General features: G+C 39.6%; 1 protein-coding gene across 3 annotated transcripts in view; it reads left to right on the top strand.

Annotated features, from left to right (window-relative positions):
• The window catches only part of TASOR2 (transcription activation suppressor family member 2), an 80,585-nt gene that overhangs the window by 11,372 nt on the left and 46,348 nt on the right, over window positions 1-22,865 (top strand). For 2 of the 3 annotated variants that reach the window (XM_032593817.1, XM_032593816.1), the window contains exons 2-6: window positions 9,080-9,213; window positions 15,219-15,364; window positions 15,645-15,740; window positions 16,796-16,868; window positions 21,064-21,155. The gene's annotated coding sequence lies outside the window, so the exon portion shown is untranslated. The remainder of the gene's footprint in view (window positions 1-9,079; window positions 9,214-15,218; window positions 15,365-15,644; window positions 15,741-16,795; window positions 16,869-21,063; window positions 21,156-22,865) is intronic. The other variant, XM_030322162.1, reaches the window with a different exon arrangement.

Consider the following 22,865-nt stretch of genomic DNA (forward strand, 5'->3'; position numbering starts at 1 on the left):
TAAGTGTTATGCAGAAGACGACCGTTGTTTAAACTGTGTTGTGTGTTCTTAAAGATGTATGGGTACATATGCTTCTCTTTTGTAATTTGCTTTTCTTTCCCCTAAACAGTTTATGGTAGGACATTTTTCTATGTTATTAAATAAATCTTCTATTTGGGAGCATCTTAGCTTGTTTTTTAGATTAAGTGTGACAGATAATCCATAAATTAAAAAAACCCTCTTCAACAAAAATTTGCACATTATAAGGCATCGTAATATAAACAGGTAGAAAACTTCGTTTTGACAGTCTGCCATTTGGTTTCTCTTCTGCGTCACCCCACCACCCAGCAGCCTCTCTGTGGTTGTCTTACTTCCACCTATCGATGTTGTTAGTTAAATGTTTGGATTTCCTATTTATTGAACCAATTTTTAACAATCCTATAATGAATCTGGATTGATACCTGTTATCGTTTTCACATCCTGATGGATTCTTTTTGCCAGTGCATATGTTTTAAGATTTTAGTAATCTGTATTCATAAGAGAGGTAAATCTTTAATTTCTTTTTTTATGTTTTCTTTGTCAGACTTTGGTACTAGCATTTGACTGCTTTCAAGATGGGAAACTTGATTCCTTTTACTGAGTTTTGGGACAGATTAAATAGTCTAAATATTATGTACTCTTTTATTTAGTTACCAGTTACATATTTACTGTATGCCAGGCATTGGATTGGATGCTGAGTAAGCAAAACAGAAATGGTTTCTGCCCTCATAGGGCTTGATTCATTGGGGAAGTAGACATTACTGAAGTAACTATGAATATGTAATTGTGAATCATAACAAGTACTCTGAAAGGAAGGAAGAGAGTGCCGTGCGAGAAATATCATTGAAGATCTACTTGAGATTGTACTTTTTGTGATATGAAGACCTGCTTATTGAGTATATACGCACTAAAAGGTAATTCTTTTTAAGTGGAATATTTATTGGCTGTTTGATATATACTTAGGTCTGCGGCCAATACATTAAGTAAGTGAAGTCTTCATAATGATAAAAGTTAAAGTAACAACCACTGACAATAGTAACTACCAGAGTTAGAGGATATAGTCCACATGTTTTAATTGAAGAAATTAAGACTTATATTAAGTAGACACTTGTAGTGTAACATGTCCAATTGTATACACCCTCTGGAAATCCCACTGAGGTTACAGTAAAACAATAAAGTTGTAAATCCACAAAAAGAGCATGGGAAAGTAGATGCCAGGTGCAGTCAGCTTTGGGAAACTAGAAAGAAGATGGTCAGGTGGTAAGTGACTTTGTGGATTAGAGGATGCTGAAGGCTGAAGACCTGGAAGCCATCAAGGGGCAGGCGTAGTCCCACCAGGCAGTCTGGCAGCAGCTCAGGATTTAGAAGTACCGGGTACTTGTCAAGGTGGGAATAAAGGGTGGAGTGGAAATAGAAGGTCTGAGTGATGATTTTTGTAGTTTTCACGCTCTGGATTCCCTTCCCTGCTGTCTGCACCCAGACAACTGTCTCCCTCCCCTCTACCCAGACAGAGGACTGAAGGTTGACACTCAGGAGACGTTCAGTGGGCGTGCCAGACAGCAGAGGTAGGGGCAGAGCACCTCAATGAAAATGAAGATTAAGTGAAAGCGTACTGAAGCGTGAGACCAGAACTGTCTTCCTGTGTGATTCTCAGAACGAATAGTCAAGCTTATGCTCCCTCTAAACAAGATATTAAAGGAATCTTTTCTGGGGAAACTTACCAAACCATGGCAAAATATTTAACAGACACGGACTTTGGGAGTTTGCCCGACTCAACAGCTGCATCACCATCAGATCATGTGAAATAGTAAGGGCTGCTGGTCAAGAAGCACTGTTGATGCACCAGACTTTCAGGCAGCTTTAAGTGCCTCACGTGTAAACATAAATGGACAGCAGAGGATCCCCAGCCACTGGGCGCAAGTGTCTAACATGAAAGAAATCAAACAGGGATAAACAAGTAGGAAATAAAAGGAGCTTGGTAGAAATAAATTTACTGCAGTTAACAGAAGAAACTTCAACCAAATAAAACTATAGCATCTTTAGAAATGATACGACATCCATGAAAGAAGACGAGGTTCTATTTTTTTTAATTATTTAGAAAACAGAAAAGGGCTCTGTAAGAGCAGAAAAAAATATATAAGGATTGGATAATAAAGCTGAAGAACTCTCCCCCCAAAATAAAATGGCCACAAGCATTAGAAAATAAGGGTGCGAAGATAAGAAAGATAGAGCACCAGTCAAGGAGGTCTTTTGTCTTACACAGTGGGAGGAAACCACCATCTAGTCCCAGAACTGGAAGATGTGAGTTTGTGGGTTGAATGGGTCTTCTGTCTGATGCCCTGAAGAACAAAACAGAATGAAACCAAATCATCAGACTGAACGTATAGTTCCAAAAGGAACAAGGCCAGATTAGCTTTTAATCATTCTACTTCCATAAAGAATGGGAGGCAGGGGCAGTTCTCAGACTACATTTTGAACAAGTGAAGGAGAAAAAGAAACCCGGTAAACTTGAATATATACATAAGTACTGTTCGGAAGCCCCAGCAGTTCTATGAGAAAAGGCAGAGTTGTGCAGAGGGGGCATAGCTCAGAAATTTCCAGCAGCCGTCCAGTCCTGGCAGCAGTCCCATCCTAAAAGAATCGTTGCCTACCAGGCTGAGACTGAACAGCCGTATAGTGTCCGTTAAGGAATGCAGAGAGGAATTGGAAAGTACCTGAGTGGCCCAGAGATCTTAAAATGAGCTAGCAAAATACTCCCTAGAAGTGAGTATATAACCTTGGAAAGCAGGGGATGTGTCTTCTTAGTGATCTTGAAGAGGAAAACAGAGCTGGAAGTACACACACCCTCCTGATCCACAGTACACTTGCAGGTTGACAACAAAGGAACCGTATTATTTTTTCAAAAATCCTTGGATGCAGGAACGAAGAAGGGGGAACTCCTAAATTAAGAAAACGGAAAACTGCTCTCACCCCTGCCTACATCCTGAGCATTCTGCTGGTTCAGGATAATTCATCTTGTTTAAATATGAAAAACAAGAATATGCACAACATCCTTACGGTGATACTGTGGTAGATTGCATTTCTTTCTTATTTTTTTAATGTAGTATTTTATTACATTGGTTTTTAATTAGTTTTTAGTATATTCACAAGGATGTACAACCATCATCACTATCAATTGTATTATGAAGCCCAGGGCTCTCCTCCTCTTTGCGTTCCTGCCCTGACTCTGCATTTCTTCCCACTAAAGGGGCAGGATATCTCTTCCTCCCCGCTGACTTTGAGTTTGGCTGTATGACTTGGTGTGGGCAATAATATCAGGTAGAAATGACAGTATGTTAGTTTCAGGCCTGATAAACCTTAAGAGGACTTGGTGTTCTACATTTGTTCTCTGCACCTCTGCCATTTCCATGAGAAAAACATGCCTCTGCTAGTTCACTGGCTGAAGGAAGATGAGAGAGATGGATCGGAGCTATGCCAGCTGGACTAAGCCTAATTCAGCCCACATTGTAGAAATGTGAGCAGTAGTAAATGATTGTGGTTGTAAGCTACTGAATTTTGAGATGGCTTGTTACTAAGCAGTAGTTAACTGATATAAATATGTGAGAAAAGGCTCAGGTGGGGGGATATGTACCACATATGTTCCTGCTCTGTGGTTCTTTGTTCTTCTATTCAATTAGCTTCTAATCTTTATTACTTACTTCCTTTGCTTATTTTCTTTGAATTTACCACTTCTCTGTTTTCTAAGTTCTTGAATTGACTCTTCAGTTCACTGATTTTCAAATGTTTTTCTTTAACACGTACGTTTAAAATTAATGGTTTTCTTGTAGTTTTTTCTTGTAGATATTTTGCATGTGCCTAAGTTCAGATAGGTGTTTTCATTGTCATTCAGTTCAAACATTTTAAATTTCATTATAATTTAACTTATGTCATTTATAAGTAGTTCTTGGTTTTTGGTTTTTTTTTAAGCATGGGGCTCTTGAGATTAATTTTTTTTATGGTCACATAAAATCCAGTAATTTTACTGGATTTGGGTCAGATGTTATATGCTATCTCATATCCATATTTGGTGCTAAACACATTTTAAGTATATAGTTCAGTGAATTTTGGTAAATGTGTGCACCCTGTGAGCAACACACCCATACAAATATAGAATATTTATATCACCCCAGAAAGTTCCTTCATGCCTGCTTCACTTGCAATCAGTTTTTCTATTCCTGCCCTCCACCCGCAACAACCACTGATACGATTATCACTACAGATTAGTTTTACCAATTCTAGAACTTCATGTATGTATGGATCCTACAGTGTGTACTTTTTATGTCTGATTTCTTTTGTCCAGTTTAATGTTTTTGAGATTCATGCATGTATCAGCAGGTTTTTTTTTAAATCCCTGAGTAGAATAGTATATTGTATGAAAAGACCATAGTTTATCCAAACACCTATCATGAACATTTAGATTGTTTCCAGTTTTAGCTTATGTGCCCCGAAAGTTCGTGTACACATTTTTTTTTATGGACATAATGTTTCATTTTTCTTGGGTAAATATGTAGGAATAAAATTGCTGGGCCATAAAGTAAGTACATATTTAACTTTGTAAGAAACTGGCAAAACATTTTTGCAATTGGCTATATAGGTTTCTATTCCTACCAGGAATGTATGAGAGTTCCAGAGGTTCCTCATCCTTGCCAACACTTAGTATTCTCAGTCTTTCTAATTTTAGTCATTCTGGTGAGCAAGTGGCACCTCCATGATAACTAATAATGTTGACCATTTTCCCACGTACGTACTTGCTGTTAGTATGTTGTTTGTGAAGTGTGTTTAAGAGTCCTTTGTATACTCTGGGGCCGCCTAGGTGGCTCAGTCAGTTAGGCATCCGACTTTGGCTCAGATCATGATCTCACGGTTCATGAGTTCAAGCCCCACATTGGGCTCTGTGCTCAGAGCCTGGAGTCTGCTTCGGAATCTGTGTTTCCCCCTCTCTCTGTCCTTCTCCCCCTCACGCTCTGTCTCTCTCTCTCTCTCTCTCTCAAAAATAAATAAATATTAAAAAAAAAAAAGACTTCTTTGTATATTCTGGATACACGTCCTTCACAAATACTTTAATTTCTTAATGATGTCTTTTGAAGCTCAGAAGGTTTTATAATTTTCATGAAGTCCGGTGTATCAGTTTTTCTTTTATGGGAACTGATTTTTATGCCCTAAGCAATCTCAACCTGCCCCCTGGTCAGAATTTTCTCTTTTGATCTTTTTCTAGGAACTTCATAGCATTAGGGGTTACATTTATGTCTGTCATTCATTTCCATTTGAATTTTATGGTTTGAGGTAGGGGTTGAGGTTCATGTTTGTTTTTTCTGATTTGGTGGTTATAGCATCATCTTTTTTCAAGTTGTTCTTTTCCTCTTGGGTTATATTGGCAGCCTTCTGACAGTTTCTGAGCTCTCATGCTGTCCCACTGATCTGTATGTATTATTGTTAAAACACCACAGTTGTGACTGCGTTAGCTTTGTGGTGATTCTTGAAATCAGGTGGTGAATCCTTCAAATTTGCCATTTTTTCTAAAATTGTTTTGGCTGTTCTGTATCCTTTGAATGTAAGTTTTAGAGTCAGGTCATGGGTTTCTGCCAACTGGGATCGTGCTGAACATTTATACATCAGTGCTGTATCTCAGCATCCCCCACCAAGGGCACAAAGCTCTTTGGTTCACTGGAGAGCACAGGTCCTTCACCAGGAAGCACAGGTCTTTCACCAGGAGGCACAGGTCCTTTACCTGGAGCACAGGTCCTTCACCGGGGAGCACAGGTCCAGACTGAAGCCGGAGGACACAATGCTGCACAAACGGCGTCTCCAAACACTTGATGTATCTATCTGTTCGGAGGAGATTTGGGTTCTCTGGGAGAATTTTAAGCAGAGACCATCTTAAATTCAGAAAAATGAAACATCATGTAAAAAAGGAAATTGACTACCCAGTGTGGCCCAGCTATGATTAATGCATACAACTTATTGAAACATTGAATAATGACGTAGCAAAATTAGTGATGTGAGTTTATACAGCTATTGTATTTAGAAACATGGAGTTCTACCAGAAGATAGAGCTAAAGTTGAAAGTGATTGCCTAAGAAGAATGGAAATCAGGGCTCCTTGGGAGGGTAGGGGCAGTGATTGATAAGACTACTGGCATGCGGCTTTTTATTTAGTGTATGTGCCTTGATGACATTTATTTTTAAAAAGAAGGGGAAGAAAGATTAAGCAGCTTTCTCAGAGTCACAAAGGTAGAAAGACCTAGCTTCAAAATTTTGTCTTGCCAAGTCCTTCTGATTACAAAATGTGTGCCCTTCATTGTTCCATGGAAGAGGACCTTGTTCTGAACAGAACTTTGACAGTTCTGAAATTATGACCTAAATGTTAGAGACCACTCTCGCAGGTAGACAAGACATACAGTCTCCCGTTTGTTCCCGTGTTCCCTAGCTCCAGCCCAGACCTGTACATAGAGCAGGACTATGGTAAATATCCACGGAACGCTTGTGAAGAATGATTCTAGCCAGGTGGAAAATTTTTAAGTTATCAGAGAAGCTAGATTTGGGGGCTTTCAATGTGAGGAAAACTTGAAGTGGTGGAGGAGTGTGAAAATCAGACTTTGTATATAACTAATAAGGGAAATTACATTAGGAGTGATCTGAATCAAGGGTCTTTTTCCCTTGTGTGTGGGAGGGAGGTAAGACTTACTGAGTAGGTGGGAATCAAAGGCTTTAAATACCCTTATATTTTTTTGGGGCGCCTGGGTGGCGCAGTCGGTTAAGCGTCCGACTTCAGCCAGGTCACGATCTCGCGGTGCGTGACTTCGAGCCCCGCGTCAGGCTCTGGGCTGATGGCTCAGAGCCTGGAGCCTGTTTCGGATTCTGTGTCTCCCTCTCTCTCTGCCCCTCCCCCGTTCATGCTCTGTCTCTCTCTGTCCCAAAAATAAATAAACGTTGAAAAAATAAATAAATAAATAAATAAATACCCTTATATTTTAGGTTTCAAGTTATATTAGCTTTTGTGATTTCTTGCTAATAAATACTAGGATAAATGTCTCCATGCATGGTGACAAATAAAAGAGGAATTTGATAAATTATCTAGTGCAGTGCACAATGCCTCATACATAACAGGGCTTCAGGAAGGCAGTTGGTAAAGTCACAGTGTTAGAATGGAAAGGAGCTTTAGAAACATAATTTCAGGGAGTCTGGGTGGCTCAGTCAGTTAAGCGTCCAACTTAGGCTCGGGTCCTGATCTCACAGTTCATGAGTTCGAGCCCCATGTCAGGCTCTGTGCTGACAGCTCGGAGCCTGGAGCCTACTTCCGATTCTGTGTCTCCCTCTCTCTCTGCCCCTCTTCCACCTGGCACTCTCTCTCTCTCTCTCAAAAATAAATAAACATTAAAAAACACTTTTTTAAAAGATAATTCCAAGTAAATGAGACCTTAAAATAAATGATTTAACCAAGTTCATAGTGTGTTTTCAGTTGCCAACGAGAGTGGTTTAAACAATAAAGGAACATTTATTATTTCACATCTCAAAAGATTGAGAGGCAGGGCAGCTCCAAGTGAATTTGTTCAGCATTTCAAGGACTTCTTCAGTGATTGAGATTCTGTTTTGTTTCACTCTTAATGTGCCGGCTGATCAATCTCATCTTGGTTGCAAGGAATTCCGGGCAGCAAACACATCTCAAAACGAGGCCCTAAGGCTAGAAGATGGAGATGGGGAGAATGTGTTTTTTCCTTCAGAATTCTCTCTACTGATGTCCATTCACATCTCATTGGCCAGATACCATAATGAGCGTAAATTCCCTCTCTCTATATCACACACACACACACACACACACTCACACTCACACTCACACTCACACTCATACTCATTCTCTCTCTCTCTCTCTCTCTCTCTGTCTCTGTCTCTGTCTCTCTGTCTCTCTCTCCCTCCCTCCCCCTCCCGCCTAAAGCATGGAATCACCTAATACCTAAACAAAATTGTGGTTTGGGGGAAGGAAAGAAAACAGGGCATGATATTTGGGAAGGCAAGTGTCAACAGTGTTACAATACTAACGTCTTAAAACAAGTTAGTGGTAGGCCTACCCTCCTGGTCTCCTGACCCAATTTGGTTCTCCCCTCTTGACATAAATAACCTATTTGCTTAATGAATGAATATCGTCAGTATTACAACTTCTTCTGAAAAATCTTGATAACATCCACACAATTCTGCCTCAGATCCTTTTTGGAAAAGGGTGTACTATTATAAAACTAAAAATATACTAATTTTTTTTTAAGTACATTGAATTCTTCAAATAAACTACCCACAGTTCCTTTTACATATGTTTCTCTCTCTCTTTCCTCATACTGTTTCTGTTGCCAGAAAATATACGGGCTAGCCCTTCTTTTGGCTTTATTATTTGAGCACCTACTCAGACTTCAAGTTATCGATCCCTCTGAAACGTCTTGATATATCCCATCTTAATGGAATCCCTATGATGCATCCACTACATTGTGTTCTAGATTCTCCCACGTATTTATAGTACTGGTTTCTGTACAGGTTCATCTTCCTTTTGTAGTCTAAGCTTTCATTGTAGAGACAGTTTCTCATATATATATATGTAACAGGCACCCTAATAGTTGTATCTAAAGAATGGATGAATCATATTTAGTGGTGGGAGAGATTTTCTTTAACTGTATTCTATTTGATTTTGTTACTTTCAACCAGTAGAACATGCATGCAGTTCTATAATCTCTACTCTTCATTTCAAAAGATTTTTTTTAAGTGAGGCCAATGTGATTACTATAAGCATAACTTATTTCTGTGAACAGAATTTTCTTCAGAACTTAAATAATATTAAAAGAAAGGCATTTCATCTTATGTGTGTTACTGCTTATATACCAAATTTAGCCCTTAGCCCTGGAGACCTGTCAAAGATGGTAAACATTACAGAATTGTACCTAACATAAATTAGATGCTCAGTAAACATTTGTTTATATGGTAAATATGCTGTGAATAGAACTATTCGCTTTATGATTTCATTTTTTCTTTTCTCATTTTAGCAGTTATGACACTAACAGAGAACAGGACTATGTCAAGAATTCTGGGGGTGTACTTGGTGACAATGAATTAAGACCACCCTCCCAGCTACATTCTGTCTTAGAGGAGACCGAGCCAGGGTTCATATCAGAAAAGAGTGGGTATTAAACTAAATGCTATAAGTTATTACTAACAAATCCAAAGGAAAACGGTAGAATTAAAAAATTTTAATTTCAATCATGTAAAATGAAAGGATTTTTTAAAAAAATTATAAGTCATTAATCCAAAATTAATGTGATTAAATTTTCAAATGGCTTTGGAAAAGGTATATGTTCAAGGGAAATTGTCACATTTCTCTATTTGTATTTCTTTGAAGTTATGATTCATTTTGGTAGAAGTAATACATGCTTATGTAAGAAAACCTCAGTTATAATGTGTATAAGGTAACAAGTAAAAGTTCCCCTTTATCCTCTTCTCCTTCAGTAACTATTGGTTTAAACACTGTTAACAATTTGGTTTCCCATCTTTCTAGATCTTTTTCTGTAAATTTTCAAACACATATTTGTAATGTATTTTTTTTTACCAAAATGACATTATATAATACATGTTATTTACTCAGTATGTAATAGATATTTTTATATGTCAGTATATATGTATTTATTTTGATTTTTATTCAGTAGTTATACGGTGTTTCCTTACTGACGGCAATTTAGTTGGTTATCTTGTGTTTTTGTTATTATAGATACAAGTGCGTGGAATACCCCTTGTACATATAGCCTGTGCACTCAGGCTAGTATGTCTAAGGAGTACATTCCTGGAAGTAGAATGCTTATCTGGTATACACATTTAAGTTTTTGTTAGGTCCTGCCAAATTGTGCTCTAAAAAAAGTTGTACTTACCTTAGACTGGCAATCCCTTAATGTCTGAAAAGTAAAGGTAATACATTTTAGGATCCGATAGTTAAGGAATGGGCTCTTCTTCAGCACCTATCAAAGGGCCAGCTTAGATTGATGGAGGATGGATGCATCGATAGTGTTACCAGAGGTAGGTTGCAGTCCATCTAAAGGGAATACTAATAAGGACCTTTAGTGGCAGGTGGTGTTGGGTTCCGAGTGTTTCTGTCTTTGATGAGTGCTCCTGCCTATAAACAGGGCATGTGGTCATGAGAGTTTGGGGGCGATGTAGAGGTGGCTGATTCGTGTTAACAGTTGTTGTGACACTGAAGTTGTTGGCATTAGTTCATCTCATTATTTGCTTTCAGACCAGATAGATGCTTATAGAATAGAAAACAGATACTTGTGCCATAGCATCAGAGGTTGGTTTATAATTTTCTAATTCCTCTCATTAGAAGTTAAAAAGAGAAACAGGTGTCCAAAAGCAGACACCCAGTATCTCTGATGGCTTTTGAGAAAGGGGGAGATAAATACAGGGTGCTTTGAGCAGAATCCAGCTTGTGTCAAGCTTGACTTAACTTTTTTTTTTTTTTTTTTTAATTTACTTCCAAGTTAGCATATAGTGCAGTAATGATTTCAGGAGTAGATTCCAGTGATTCATCCCCTGTGTATAACACCCAGTGCTCATCCCCACAAGTGTCTTCCTTAATGCCCCTTCCCTGTTTAGCTCATCCCCCACCTCATCCCCCCCCACCCCCAACCCTTCCAGCAACTCTAGGTTCTCTGTATTTAAGAGTCTCTTAGGTTTTGTCACCCTCCTTGTTTTTATATTATTTTTGCTTCCCTTCCCTTATGTTCATCTGTCTTGTATCTTAAAGTCCTCATATGAGTGAAGTCATATGATACTTGTCTTTCTCTGACTAATTTCACTTACCATAATACCCTCTAGTTCCATCCACATAGTTGCAGATGGCAAGATTTCATTCTTTTTGATTGCCAAGTAGTACTCCATTGTATGTATGTATACACACACACACACACACACACACACACACACCCCATATCTCTTTTTTTTAATGTTTTTAATTATTTTGAGAGACAGAACAGGTGAGAGACAGAACAGGAGCAGGAGAGGAACAGAGAGAGGGAGACACAGAATCCGAAGCAGGCTCCAGGCTCTGAGCTGTCAGCACAGAGCCTGATGCGAGGCTTGACCCTATGAACTATGAGATCATGACCTGAGCCAAAGTTGGACGCTTAACTGACTGAGCCACCCAGGTGTCCTGATATACCACGTCGTCTTTGTTCATTCATTCGTCACTGGACATTTGGGCTCTTTCCGTACTTTGGCTGTTGTAAATGGATGCTATAAACAATGGGGTGCATGTGCCCCTTTGAAACAGCACACCTGTATCCCTTGGGTAAATACCTAGTAGTGCTATTGCTGGGTTGTAGGGTAGATCTATCTTTAATTTTTTGAGGAACCTCCACACTTTTTTCCAGAGTGGCTGCACCATTTTGCATTCCCACCAACAGTAAAACAGGGTTCCCCTTTCTCCACATCCTAGCCAACATCTGTCATTGCCTGAGTTGTTAATCTGAGCCATTCTGACTGGAGTAAGGTGGTATTTCATTGTGGTTTTAATTTGTATTTCCCTGATGATGAGTGATGTTGAGCATTTTTTTCATGTGTCCGCCATCTGGATGTCTGCTTTGGAGAAGTGTCTATTCATGTCTTTTGCCCATTTCTTCACTGGATTGTTTTTGGGGGGTTGAGTTTGGTAAGTTCTTTATAGATTTTAGATACTAACCCTTTATCATCTGATAAGTCATCTGCAGATATCGTCTCCCATCCCATTGGTTGTCTTTCGGTTCTGCCGATTGTTTCCTTCACCATGCAGCAGCTTTTTATTTTGATGAGATCCCAGTAGTTCATTTTTGCTTTTGTTTCCCTTGCCTCTGGAGTCGTGTTGAGTAAGAAGTTGCTGCGGCCGAGGTCAAAGAGGTTTTTGCATGCTTTCTCCTTGAGGATTTCGATGGCTTCCTGTCTTACATTCAGGTCTTTCCTCCATTTTGAGTTTATTTTTGTGTATGGTGTAAGAAAGTGGTCCAGGTTCCTTTTTCTGCATGTTGCTGTCCAGTTTTCCCAGCACCACTTGCTGAAGCGACCGTCTTTATTCCATTGGATACTCTTTCCTGCTTTGTCAAAGATTAGTTGGCCATATGTTTGTGGGTCCATTTCTGGGTTCTCTATTCTGTTCCATGGATCTGAGTGTCTGTTTTTGTGCCAAGCTTGACATAACTTTTGAGACTGAATCCATGCCTAGTAGAAATGTGCCCAGATCTAGGTGCTACAGGAAGGAATATTAACTCAATGTCTAGAGCCATTGTGATTGAACTTGAATTTTCCCCACATGCTCTCTGTTGGTGACTTAAGTCCCAAGAGACACTCTTTCCACTTTACTGACAGGTATTTTTCAGGTTGTTTTAGTGTTTCTTTGTAGGATAGCCCCCTCTTCAGTCTCTTAATATTCTGATAACCTTGAATGTTTAAATGAAGCGTGTGTATTGCTCAGCAAAAATGCGGCCATCCACTTAGTGGTCATACTATTTTGTACACTAGCGAGACTCTTAAGTGGGAGTACATTGTTCAAGAAGAGGTAATGTCAAATAATTTCTTGATGAAATGCTCATCTATCTCCTTAGCTATGGAGCATGAAACTTGTGCTTTCTTGAGTATAATTGAGATCATTTATTATGAAAGAGTCAAGATTTACTGTAGATTTCTAACAGTTATAGTGTGGACGTGCTTTTCCTTCTGCTAACTGTAAAATTATTTTGTAAATATATTGCTGTTTGGAAAATGCTGACTTAAAGGGGAAACATTTTTAACCATAAATAGTTTTAGGTATAAAAATATATTAGCACACAGTCACTTCCTATTGTTTATTTTATTTTATTTTTTAAGCATTTTTTAAAGTTTATTTATTTATTTTGAGAGAGACAGAGAGAATACAAGGGAGGAGGGGGTGCACAGAGAGAAGGAAAGAGAGAACCCCAAGCAGGCTCTGTACTGTCAGCACAGAGCCCGATGAGGGGCTCAAGCTCATGAACCATGAGATCGTGACCTGAGCCAAGATCGAGTCAGACACTTAGCCGACTGTGCTACCCAGGCGTCCATCCCCTCCTAGTGTTTATTTTAAACCATCGTCTCTATTCATAGCTTTGTTGAGAACAGTATTCCTCACACTGACAAATAGTGTTCTCTGACACATGTATTTTGGAAATACTGTGTTGGATGGGCTTTTTTTATTTTTCAAATTGCACTGTTTTTCACAGTTTTTAGTTTATTGTGCATTGACCCTCAAAAATGTGGATATATGTAATATTCGTTACTTCTGCAATTTAAAACCTGTGTCTTCGTATTAACATCTTGTGGAATTGAAGAGTTGATAATCATAGAATGTTCATTTCCAAAGCTGTTTTATTTCTTTCACCGTAAGCAACCTATTTCTCAAACATTGAGCCTCAGAGTTTACTTAGATTTTTAAATATTATTTTGCCTTTTTAAAAATATGAAATACAAAGTTTCCCAAGTAGAAGTTTTAGAGGAATCCTGATTTGCATTTGAGCTAGCAGGGCACTTTATTTGTAAGACAGAGTTACAAAGACATAGGCTTCTCACTTTGAGTAACATGGCTAAAGCCATCATTTTAATTCTTACCCCTGGTGTTTTGCTATTCAAGCCTCTTAAGAATATCCATGTGCTATAACATTTGTACCCTGCTATCGAAGGAAAGAGTGAAACTGAGAAAAAGTAAAACAGTTGATCTGGATCATGGATGAGATGTATGAATTTCAGAATAGTCTTAAATGTTTCATCCTCTTTTCCTTCCGTGCTACGTACAGTCTTTCACTTTGGATACTAGGACATTTTGTTTATTAAAGCGTTTTGTTTATTAAAGCGTTACTTAGGTAGTTGAAGTGGTAGGACAGTTGAGTCCAAATCAACTTGACTGAAATGTTTGTTTCCATTTCTATAATAGTTCAGTTTTTTACCGTTGCTTATTAGTTAGTTTTAACTAAAATTCCTGTTTTTCCTTTAGGTTTTGGACTTTAATGTAATCGGCAGGTTCTGGCAGAAGTAGGAAGCCGTAGTAATGGTTTACTTATCCTATGTGACCAAACCTTCTAGTCCTTAATTTGTACCTCCCCACCTCGACCTTGTTAAAGAGAATAGAAATAGAAGGGAGTAAACAAATAGTTAAGTGTTATGAGAACTCACTAGGCCCAGTTTTTGGCTAAAATAAGGACTTGTAAAATCAAAAGTCACGAAGGCTCAATCCAGAGGATTATTGGGCCAAGTCAGTAACTCTGGATTAGGAGCCCTGCCTGTCACAGGAGGGGCAGCGCAGAATCTCTGGGATGGCATGTGTCTGCGTAGGTTTTCTAAAAAGTAACAAAGTTTCATTTTGGGGACATGGAGAAAAGTAATTTCATAATATAACCCGTAAGAAGTCAAGTTCAATAGACTTGTCTAGGCTCTGAGGAACCCCCAAAGATACAATGCTTTCTAATGTGTTTGTGGAGTGTGCACTATTAGGCCCCTTGAAAGGAACCCAGCAGGCTCACTTGGGGATTTGATGAGAAGACGGGAAGGGTAAGTGTCTCAAAATGTGGCTTACGTTTTAAAGAACTTCAGGATGAGAAACCTTGGTCTAAGCGATTGCTGACCACCACCTTGGCACTATCACGTTTGGTGTGCTTGTCCCGGCGGTGGTTACAGCGCACAGCTTTAAACCAGAAGGCCCGAGGGATCCGGCAGGGTTTATTTTACTCTTGTATTGAAAGTAACTCACCCTCAGTAACTCACCTCTGTTTTAAAAACTTGTTTCAGCGTTTATTTATTTTTGAGAGAGATAGAGCTCGAGCTGGGGAGGGACAGAGAGAAAGAGACGCAGAATCTGAAGCAGGCTCCAGGGTCAGCACAGAGCCCAGTGCGGGGCTTGAACCCACGAACTGTGGGCTGAAGTTGGACGCCCAACCGACTGAGCCACCCAGCTGCCCCGCTCACCTCCGTTTAGATTATGTTCTTCCCGTGAGAGGTCTTTTAAGACAGTAGAGGTACAGTCGCCAAGAACACATTGTCAATGTCTGCGTTCTCCAGGCAGGGACTAGATGACGTGTTCAGTGATATTTAGTGTACCGCTTTAAACCCCATCCTTTGGTTATCTTAAACAGTTGCATTATTTTTGTTTGTGTTTTACAGTTTTTGAGACAGTGTCCTTGAGTTCAGACTCTCTCTTCCAGAGGGCAATTTCAATTCTTCATACTTCTTACTTGGACTCTGCATCTGAGCATGGTTTTCAGTACAGTCAAGTGACTTTGGTGAAAAATGACATTTTCTTAAATGAGGTGAGGTGCTTGGTACACACTGTGTCTGTGTGTTAGTTTTATTTTATTTTAAAGAAATAGACCCATCATTTTTGGTATATAAGCCTTGTTCTTCTCAGCTGTCACTTTCAGATGAGATAAGAAATCCTTGGAAGGTAATAAGAATGTATTCTAGGGAATAGAAAAAATAATAAATTTCATTAGTTTTTTAACAGGAGGAATTCAGATGATGCATTTTTAAAAATTAATTTGCAAGGCAAAATAAATGTTTATAGCATTCAATTATTCTCTCTTTATACAGTACAAAGCTTTTTACCAAGAAAAAAAAGCAAGTAATTATACTCAGGAAGAACTTAAAGAGACTTACGGATTTCTTCTGTTTGAAACTGAAAGTCAGGTAAGGGGGGTAGGTCATAGAACACTAATTTTGTGATATTAGTGTACAAAATTAATGATATCGTTAAATATCGGTATTTCAGTTCTCTAAGATTTGTAAAATTACCAGTTCACCAGCCTTTTTTGTTACGTAATTTTGGTGGCAGTATAAATGATTGTGAAGGCTGATTATGAAAGAGATTTGATTTCTACACCTTTTCACAGGCCCGCTTTAGTTTCATCTGCAATACACTGTCAGCTCGAGGTCAGATTTGCATGAATGCAGGTTTCTTAAGTATCAGCAATGCCTTTTGACGGGGTGAATGGATATTTCACCGTTCTGGATCATGGTTCACATAGATACTTTCTGTTTCTTGTGGAGGCTTTTTCAAGTTTCAATTACATGGTGGGATACGGTGAACACTTTCAGCAGTCAAGTTACTTGAAATTGGTTCATGACTGTCTTTGAAGATTGAACTTCTGTATTGTTTGTACCAAAACTTTGGGAGAAGGAAACTGCTATGTGGAGGGTGTGCCTCCAAAGATGTGTATGGCTTCCTGGATACAGATTTAACAACACTAGAGATTTATAATTCAACTTAAGATAATTCAGTATTTTGATTGTGATTGTGATTGAAGAATAAAGGTAGATGCTTAAAAAATACTTAACGTTAGCATATACATAAGGATTATATAGTAATACCAGAAGAATTCATTTATTTGCTTAATCATCCACTTACAAATAAGAGACACTGAATTCATACTAAAAGAGGCATTTGGGGTTAACACATCTTCCAGTTTAGTGATTCCATAGCTATAATTGAAATCTGCAAGAGAGGACTTAATCTGTGAGCTTGTTCAATTTAGTTTTGCTGATGACATGTTTGTTAACAGAAACGATAACATTCCATGAACTATTAACCAAACACAGTTACCTTGCATAAGCTTGCTTTGTGCCGTAAATACATACTGTGTACACATTCCATATCTATTTGAAAGGTTCTGTTGTAGTGTTATTTCATTGTCTCTCTTAAGACTGATACGATAAGCAAAGTTCTGTCTTTTATTTATTTCAAGGCAAAGTTAGTATGTCAGCGTGGACTCTGTGTGGGCAGCGGTGCTCTTACTACTCTTGGTGACCCAGCCAAAGGTAAGTCTGTGAGAAAAAAGAATCTCTTTTACAGGATGAAGTGGGGTTTAATTAATTTCATGAGATACTTCTATTAAAAGTCAGTTTCATTAATGATATAAAAATCTTTAAAATCAGAGCTTTAAACAAATAAATGAGCTTTGAGTCTGAGAATTAAGAGTTTCCAATAGAGGTTTCATATCAGAACTTTTTATATTTTTTTCTTTTCTTTCTTTCTTTCTTTCTTTCTTTCTTTCTTTCTTTCTTTCTTTCTTTCTTTCTTTCTTTCCTTCCTTCCTTCCTTCTTTTCTTCCTTTTTTCCTTCCTTCTTTCCTTCTTTCTTTTTTCATGTTTTTATTTATTTTTGAGAGACAGAGCATGAATGGGAGGGGGCAGAGAGAGAAGGGGGGGAGACAGAATCCAAAGGAGGGTCCAGGGACTGAGCTGCCAGCACAGAACCCAGCACGGGGCTTGAACCCACGAACCACGAGATCGTGACCTGAGCTGAAGTTGGACGCTTAACCGACTGAGCCACCCAGGAGCTCCAGAACTTTTTTTAAAAAGGTTGATTGGACTAGAAAAGATACTGAAGGTATCTTCCAGCACCAAGAGATTAGTACAGTCATCCAGGACTAATGAGGATGTCCTCTAAACCATTATAATGGCAGTAAGGAATAGAGAATAGATAGACCTGACCAAACTTGGCAACTGTGGAATGTGAGGAGAAAGAGAAAGAAATATTCAGATATAAAGTTGTAAACTTACACTACAGCAATATCGTTAATAGAAAAGAGGCACAGAAGGAGAAGACATTGTTAGGGAAGCCGAGGAGTTAAAAGAGAAAGGTAATCTTACAGTCAAGAATATGGATTAGCACTACATTTCTTTGAGCTTCAGTTTCCTCATCTGCGAAATAGATAAAACTGTCTTTTAGATCTGTTGTGAGGATAGTGGGAGGCTATGTGACGTGCTCAGCTGGGAGCACATACCTGGTAAGCTCTCAGTAAATGGACACTACTTTCAGGAGTTGGATTTGAGAAATAATGAGATTTTCCTCAGTGTTTCTGGGAGATATCCTGCTGATGGTAAAAAAGTTGCTGGAAAAGGATTTAGAACTGGAGATTGGGGTTCACGGTGGCGGGGCTGGGTGTTAGTTGAAGTCAAAGATACCGTGACGTGGGACAGTATCAGGAGGAGAAGGTGGCAAAGACCAGTCAGGACTGTTGGATCGTTGTGGGACCATCAGGTGGGGAGGGGAGAGGAGGGCAGCCGGGAGCAGCGTGGTGGAGGAACAGCTGGGGAGTGGAGTTTGACGGAAAGCAGAAGGACCTAAGGAGAGCTATTTAGCTCTCTCAGATGCTAGCAGTGTGGGGATCAAGACTGAGAGGATTGGGGGAGTGGCCAGATTCCTGCTGACCTTTTCTTTCACAGAGCTTCACCGAGATAAAGTTCATACACCCCGCAACTCACCCAGAGTGTCCAGTTCAGCGATTTTTAATGTGTTCATAGAGTCGTGCTACCCACACTACAGTCCGTTGTAGACCGTTTGCATCACCCAGGAAAGCAGTCCCGGGCCTGTTAGCAGTGACAGGCCCCCCGCCACCACCAGCCCAGGCACCCACTCATCTGCTTTTCCCTCTGTGGATTTGCCTAGCGCAGACATTCCACCTAGATGGAACCCCATGTTACGTTGTACGACTTCTTGCCTCAGTTTAGTGTCTTCCGGGCTCCTCCGTGGTGTAGCTTGTACCGGCACTTTGTTTGCCTTTTGGCTGCATAATATCCCGTTGTAGGGTTCTACCTGTTTTCTTTATTCTTTGAGCACTTGAGGGACATTGGGTTGTTTCCACTTCTTGGCTGTTACGAAAAATGCTGCTGCGCACACTTACATCCACGTTTTTGTGTAGACATTTGTTTCCACTTCTCTTAGGCATAGACCCAGCAGTGGAATTGCTGGGTTATGTGGTCACTCTGTGTAAAGCAACGTGTTTGAAAACTTGCATTCACATCTTCCAAAGACCATGAAAGGGAATGTATATTCTTAACCCCCGAAACATTTTACATAAAACCTTTTTTTCTTCTTACTCTTTTTCACCACCCTCTTTTCATTATAAAACATAATAACATAAGAAAAGTAGAGAGGACCATATAATACACCCATGCCCTAAGTTTAACAGAAAATGTTTTGCATTCTTCCCTTAATTTGGTTATACAATTTTGTTGTTGTTGGAGAATTTGAAAGTAAATACTTCAGCTTACATCCCTAAAACAATAAGGCCGGTTTTCTACATTACTGTCATCCCATGATTATATTGTTTAAGATACAGGCTGGCTTCAGTAGGGTGGTAGAGTAGAAACTGGATGATTCCAACAAGTACATTTTCTTCTTGAACACGTACTTGGCTGGGTAATAAAATAACACTCCTGGCTGTGTGCATTTTAAAGTTTTTGCCTTGGGGCACCTGGGTGACTCAGTCAGGCTTCCGACTTCGGCTCAGGTCATGATCTCACGGTTCGTGAGTTGGAGCCCCACGTCGGGCTCTGTGCTGACAGCTCGGAGCCTGGAACCTGTTTCGGATTCTGTGTCTCCCTCTCTCTCTGCCCCTCCCCAGCTCACACTCTGTCTCACTCAATAATAAATAAACATTAAAAAAAATCAAGTTTTTGGCTCACGTAGAAATGGATAGTTCTGTGTATAACAGTAATATTTTATATAATATTTTATAGTAATGTAGTATTTTATAGTAAATCTTCCTGAGGACTGCTTCCTGTGGCTGCTGCATCCATGACCCAAGCCCACTGTCCCTGCTTAAGTGACTTACTCCTCAGTCATGTGCTTATTAGTAGGAAGAAAGGACTTGGCCCTGGAACCCAGCGCTGACCACAAGCTCATTGCTCCCTCCAACATATCACAGTGCTCTCGCCTTGCATTGTCTTTGCGTTTCGAGAGATGCGGTTCAGGAGTCTCTGTGGGACCTGCTCTTTCCTCCCTATTCCCCTACCGCTGCCACATGGAGACTTTCCTCTCCTGTCTCATCTCTTACGGCAGCTTTCTGGTTGATCCTGATTCTCGTCTCTCCCCTCTTGAGACTCCGCCCTCTTTTAAGTGGCAGTCTGGGGGCACCCGGGTGGCTCCGTCCGTCCGTTAAGCATCGGACTTCGGCTCGGGTCATGATGTCACTGTTTGTGGGTTCAAGCCCCGCATCAGGCTCCACGCTGACAGTGTGGAGCCTGCTTGGGATTCTCTCTCTTCCTTTCTCTGTGCCCCTCCTCGACTCACGCTTTCTCTCTCTCTCTCTCTCTCTCTCTCTCTCAGAATAAACAAACTTAAAAACAAAAATGTAAGTGGCAGTCTGTTGCTGAACACCTTTGATGCATCTCTGTTGCCTACAGCAAGCCCTACAAAGATCTCTACTGTTCAGTTCCAAGCTTCCTTTTCAGCCTTAAGCTTCTCGGGCTTTCTCCCCTGCTCCCCACACCGTGGCCCCACTGTCCTAAACAATTTATAATCTTTTATGCTTCCATACTTTTGTTCACTCTGTTCTCTGAGAATTTCACTCGTCTGTTGAAAGAACTCCTTTTCTGAACAAATACATTGCTTATTTCCATTTCTTTGTGTCCTCAAATACAGCATGTGTCTGACAGTTAAGTACTTCCTGTATGTTGGGCTGTGATGTGGCTTCAATGGTGAAGAACACAAACATACCTCCTGCCTTTCTGGAAGTTTCACACACTAGCAGAATAAGCTGCTTGAAGGCAGGAACTTGTTTTATTTCCTTTGGTGTCACTGCTGCCCAGCACATACCTGCTATCTAGTAAACCTCAGCACTTATTATTATATGAGTACTTACTGAGATGTTTTGTAAAAAAATAACTTGAGAATCAGATTACTGTAGGCCTTTCCACGGAACGATTGCCTGGAGAAAAAAAATAAAACTTAGAATTTACCAAGAATGTGATTCGTTCATCCCTCTTTAATTATTGTACCCAACTAGAAAATTCGTTGTCCGTCAGATAAATTCTATCTTGTCGTAGCTCTCATGTTTCCATACTTTTAGAATATCTCCAATAGTTTTTAAAAGGTAAGCAGTTTTGGAACAGTTTAATGTTGACTTTTATTTGTCTTTTTAGTTACAGGTAGCCCTTACATGTGAAATGTATATGAGTAAACAGTCCTTGTAAAGTGTGAATTAATCTATATCTTATACTTTTATAGGTGTGTATATTTCCAAATACTCAGACTATCTTCACGCAAGACCGTGGTATCATGGGAAGTCTGGTTATGTTGTAATTTTTAACCTAATTAAGGTAAAGCCCAAATGCGCTTCTATATAATTTTTCTTTCAAAAACTAAAGGTTATCAGTCTGTGATAATGTTCTTTGCAGATCATTTGCTAAACATAGTGGTCATTGAAGACAGCTATCCAAATTCAGAAAAGATTACTGCTATTTTTGCTTTCCTTTAAAGACAAAGCTTTTTTTGTTCCTTTGATAGATCATCTATGAATATGTTTTTTAAAAAAAAAAATTCAAAATAATACAAAAGGTATTCAGTGAAAAGCCTTCTCTCACCCTGGCCCACAGTGCCTCTTTTTAAATATTAAATAACAGGACACCAGTAGCAGCTTATAAAACATTGTGATTCCAGTTACAAGAGATGAATTTAGAAGGGAACTTTCGTTTTTTGGTTTAAATTGTCGAAATAAGAGAGGCTGTTTCCTCGATCCCTGAAACATCCAGACCCTGTTCACAGCTTTATGTGGCATCTATAACTGCTGATCTCAGAAATTCTTCAACACCCTTACATAGTTCAGTACAAGTGAATAGCATGATTAGAAAGTTCACTTGGGTAGATCCAAGGCAAACTTGATTTTAGTGCTTGGTGGGCTTTGTGAGGACACATTGTGTGGTCTTGTTTTGTTGTTTTTGCTTTCATTGTAGCTGTCTTACTATCTTGAGTTCTTGGATTATAAACACTACTGACGTGTCTTTTTAAGTGTGAATCCTTCTTATTCCAAAGTGTGTCCCCAAGAACTGGCGAGCAGGTAGCATCCCCTGGGGCACAGTCCCCGCTTGCCCTCCCTCGTCCACCCGCTCCGCGGCAGAGGGTGCCGGCTGCCGTCGGGGGTGTGTTTATGTCCGCTGGGCTTTGCCCTGGGCTTCTTGGCCCTGTGCCCTCCTGCTGCTGGACATGCTGTTCAGTGTTTACCTGTATGTGCTCTCAGTTCTTCCTTTACTGCTCAAAAGTCAGCCATGTCCGACACCATAAAATGTTTGAGGGGGAGACAGTACAGGCTGTGATTGCTCACTGAGAAGTGCTGTCTATATGCTTTGGCTTATTATTATGGCCCCTGACTGTTCTGTAAATGAAGAAGCAGGACCTTAACATAAAAAAAAAAAAAAAAAAAAAAAAAAAAGTAAATTCTTTCTGTAAAGATAAAAATAAAAGTTGCCTATAACTTTACTTCATTTGGTATATACTTTGTGTGTTTTTCCACGTATGTCATTATATTATTTACAAAAGCTTTTAAAATTACTGTATGAGGGGCGCCTGGGTGGCTCAGTCGGTTGAGCGGCCGACTTCAGCTCAGGTCACGATCTCACGGTCCGTGAGTTCGAGCCCCGCGTCGGGCTCTGGGCTGATGGCTCAGAGCCTGGAGCCTGCTTCCGATTCTGTGTCTCCCTCTCTCTCTGCCCCTCCCCCGTTCATGCTCTGTCTCTGTCTGTCTCAAAAATAAAAAAAAAAAAAAATTACTGTATGATATTTCATTGTATATATGGTAACTTTGATTGCCTTCCTTTTTTTTTTTTTTTTACTTTTTCTGAAAGACCTATAAGAAATCTATCATAGGAAATACTATCAACTGTTCAGTAATTGGGGCCAATGACCTGCTAAGCACTTTACTGCATATCTGCTCCTTGCTAATTTACTGAGTCCCAGCATAGTAGAAATATCTTGATGTGTATTAAATTACAATTGATAACTTAATACTTCAGTTTGAAAACTCATCCTGTGAA

The sequence above is a fragment of the Lynx canadensis genome, chromosome B4, assembly GCF_007474595.2.
Source record: "Lynx canadensis isolate LIC74 chromosome B4, mLynCan4.pri.v2, whole genome shotgun sequence".
NCBI lineage: Eukaryota > Metazoa > Chordata > Mammalia > Carnivora > Felidae > Lynx > Lynx canadensis.